We start from the raw sequence: 4,054 nt of genomic DNA, 5'->3' as shown, positions 1-4,054 counted from the left end.
ATACTTCCATGTCTTTGGGTATATGGACTAAAGCAAGATTCCTAAGTGAGGGATACATTCTCTTCAGAATCCAAGGTGGTAGGCATTATGCTTTCTATCTGGTAAAATATGTAAGATGAAGATCTTTTACTGATAATGATTTTTAACCATTGGCCCCCTAAAATTCACTGAAGTTCTAGGTTTTGAGTGTTAAGATTTGTCTCCTACCCTTTAAAGCATGTGTGTCTTACTAAGGCCTCTATTGTACTAAACACCTTTAGCTCATTTTGCCAGATCAACATGCCATCGATGGATGATGGTGGAGGTCCATAGGATGCCCAGTCATCTTTAAATTATGTTATGACACAGGAAGAGTTAACATGCCCTTGAGGCAAACCGTATATGAGAACTATTGTCCACCCCCTGTTAATGGAAATTGTTTTTGGGATTTTATCACTAAGATGGAAAACAATACATTTGCCAAATTCTCCATGTACCTCTGAAGCATTTTTGACTCTTGGTGGAGAGAAGTGTTAGAGGTTATTTGGCCTTCCCAACTCTTTGGCTCTTACCTCACAAGCCAGCAACACCACATGGAAGTTACTCAACCTACCAAGTACAATCATTCTAATTATTCATTAAGTGACTGAGAACTGACTTTCTCCAAAACTTCAATTACTAACTAGACTCTGCTACCCAGAGTAGAACCCCAACTCTAATAGAGGGACCACGATAATGCTTTTGATTTCTGGGTGTCAGGGTCAACTCAAACTTTAACCTTCAGTGCCTTGGTATTCCCCTGTTTTTAGTATAAAAGTGCCTGAGTAAATGGCCAAAGTTATCTTTTAGGAAGGTCTCAGGAAATCATCATGGTATATAATAGGCATGCTTTTTTCACAGTTCTTCCACTTAGGTATCCAGGTACCTCTTTAGTTACAGTCCTAGATCTTAACACTGGCACAGGTCTGGGAACTGAGCAAGAGACTGACTTTATTGGAGTGACCATCCTCAGCCTCCTCATCCTCCATTCTTGCCTTGTTCTATGAATGGTAAGCAGAGCCTTGCTGGATGCCCATCTATTTTGGCCCTTGGGACACAATATCCTATTAACTATCTTTAACACTCCCTGTGGGCCAAGCCCCTTTGATTTTCACCAGTTTTTAGAGTAATTTCAACCCTCTGGCTTGTTAAGTGCTTCCATCTGGCCTCTGCTATGGCAAGGGGACCACAGCCATGTGCTCACAGTAGGAGTGGGAGATGACACAGGCTTTGTAAAGGGGCAGCTGCAGGTGGATCATCAGAGGCAGGGGTCCAATGTGGAATACACCCCAGAAGAGGCCAGCTAGCCCCAAACATCCTACCATAGTATGAGTGAGCACTGTGGTATGATGGAGTGGGTTGCAGATGGCTATGTAGTGGTCAAAAGCCATGGCAAGGAAGATGCCTTACTCAACCGTGGCGAAGCAGTGGATGAGGAACATTTGAGCCAAGGAGCCATTCAAGCCAATGTCAACAGCACCAAATCAGAAGATTCCCAGCAGTCTGGGAATAGTGGAAGTGGACAGAACCAGGTCAATGATAGCCTCTAGGTACAGGAAGAAGTACATGGGCTGGTGCAGGTAGTGCTCCACCATTACCACAGCCAGAGTGGTGACATTCCCTTCCATGGCCACCAGGTATATGGAGCCAAAGGGGATGGAGAGCCAGATGTGCAGGGACTCCAATCCTGGAATGACAGTGAGCTGGAAGGAGCTGGGTGTCGAGCAGACATTATGAAAAGTGAGTGTGGCTAGTTATAAATGCACCTTCTCACCTGTGCCTCAAAATGCAGTAGAACTTTTTTCTGGAAATAGAAGAATATTCGTAGGTCCTATAATAAGGAATAGGTTGTTGACTAGATAAGATTCTATAAACATTCTTCAAAGTTACAGAATAATGTCACAAGTTATTACTATGTGAAGATATCTACAGATTTTTCAAGCACAGGCCAGAATACATATTTGAATGAAATGTATGAATATCTTTTTTGCAATATGACTGTCAAAGTAATGTTTTTGCATCAATGAAAGTGACCTAAGGTGGACAAGTAACTATTAAGTCATTTAACTCTTGTAGGTTGGCTATTAGGTATTTCTTAGAATCATATAAGCAGGATTTGGTGTGCGGGCTCCTTGATTAGAGATGCATTGATACTGAAAGATACAGTCTGGGACTCTAGATAGACCCCTGGGACTATCTAGACTCTATAGTAAGTCAAAGCTTAATCTTGGGGCCAGCATTAGCTATTGGATGAGCTGAAATATTTAATCTGCAGACCAAGATCACAAGGCAGATGCAAGCTGGTGAAGAAGACTCTCTGGGGGGTGGAACAAAAATGATTTCTGACAGGTGAGAGCTGATGATTGGAGCTCAGTTTGTGTCTGCCCAAAGGCAGATCCATGCAAGGGCTTACTGCTTTCTTGGAGGCTGAGTGAGGATAAGATTCTAGAAGCAGAGAGTGTTCTCCCCAGGAGGGAAAAAATATAATATTCATTGTAGAATAGCATGATGCCTAGATGACTATTTGGCCAAAGAATCGGATTTGCTCAGAGTTCAGTGCAATTGGCTAATGGGGAGATGTATATTGAGAAAGACAACATGGAAATACTTTTATATTTTTTTAGGATCTAAAGGATCATGCCAGAATGTGTTCCTATATACAATAGAAGAATGTCAGGGGAATAAGTATGTAAGAAGCTTTGTCTTCTACATCTTGAGCCTAGTTGGTTTGAATATAGCAAAGTAGCCAGTATCTGGCCTTTAGAATTTTTCAGATCTGATTTCATATCTTGGCAGTAGGAGCTTGAGGCAAATTACTTTATCCCATTAGTTAAATACAACTGACCTCATTCTACAACAAAATTAAGTAGTGTGTCCTAGAGAAGTCATGAGGATTGAATGAGAAGGCAGTGTCTGAGGAACAGTAACCCTAAGCTTTAGCTCTTTAGACAGTTGAGACTAATGTGTAAAACCAAAGATACATTCAGTAAACTTCAAGAAACATTGGAATGTCTCTCTCCAGGTAGCCATGGTGCCAGGAGGATGGCAACTCGTGTAAGCTGTTTGTAGTGACTTTATCCCACAGAATCCCTCCGCTTGAGCTGGGTTTTTCCTCCATCTCAAGGTTCTCATACATGACTATGAATGAGAATAGAGAAAGTGTTGGCAGAAACAGGAAAAAGGGAAGGTGAAAAGGCTGAGTTACTGGGGCTGGGAAAGAAAGTGTGCACAGGAGTCAGCCTGTGATTGAGATGAGGAGGTGGAGTGAGGCAAGGCTTTAGGCTGGGGGGACCCTCTCTTTGTTTCTTACCCTTTGTGTTGCTTATTCTCCATCTGTTCTCCATCTATTCCTCCAGATCTCTATTCTCTGTCCCCAGAAGCTGACATTTATGGAGTACTGCTTTTCTTTTTCCCTCCAGTTTCTAGGTGGGTTCAGCCCATGGGATGCAGGAGATGAGAGGGTGAGACTAGCCATCAAGAACTTATTCCCCAGTCCCTTTCTGCCAGGCGCGCTTGGCAGTGCTGTGATTTTCTACCAAAGACCACAGCTCCTGAAAAGTGACAACCCCCCGCCCCGCACTTGTGTTCTGGCAACTGCATCTTGCCTTACCTGGTAGGCCTGAGTTAGCTGATGCTGCTCCCTGGGGTTAGTCCTGGGCCTCCACCATCCCTTGTCAGTTTCCTTAACCCTTCCCAGGCCTCTGTAGATGGTCTCTTCAGTTGCCCCCTTGACCATGCCACTTCTTCTTTGGATATATCAGACCAGATCCCAATAGTGTACAGTCTTCACCAGTATCATCTCTTGAAAACCTGCCTCCTTCCTCACTAGGACACATTGGAAAGTGGACAACTTCACAGAACTAGTTCCAAAGGCAAAAGAGTTCTAATCTCATTGTGGTCAAATGCTAAATGATCTTTACCACGATTTTTAGATTTACAATAAAAGGGGACTTGTCTACTTCACTCTTACCTCCTAATTTACTGGCTCTCATAACTTGATGTTTTACCATGCAAAATGTAATCATGTGAAGAAATC

General features: G+C 42.9%; 1 pseudogene; it reads right to left on the bottom strand.

The window, feature by feature from the left end:
• Window positions 1-1,190: 1,190 nt before the first annotated feature.
• LOC101284020 (olfactory receptor 52M1-like) lies at window positions 1,191-3,618 on the bottom strand (annotated as a pseudogene).
• Between the last annotated feature and the right edge of the window lie 436 nt (window positions 3,619-4,054).

Source organism: Orcinus orca, chromosome 8 (genome assembly GCF_937001465.1).
Source record: "Orcinus orca chromosome 8, mOrcOrc1.1, whole genome shotgun sequence".
NCBI lineage: Eukaryota > Metazoa > Chordata > Mammalia > Artiodactyla > Delphinidae > Orcinus > Orcinus orca.
Note: the sequence above shows the minus strand (reverse complement) of the source record. Positions and strands in the feature narration are given on the sequence as shown.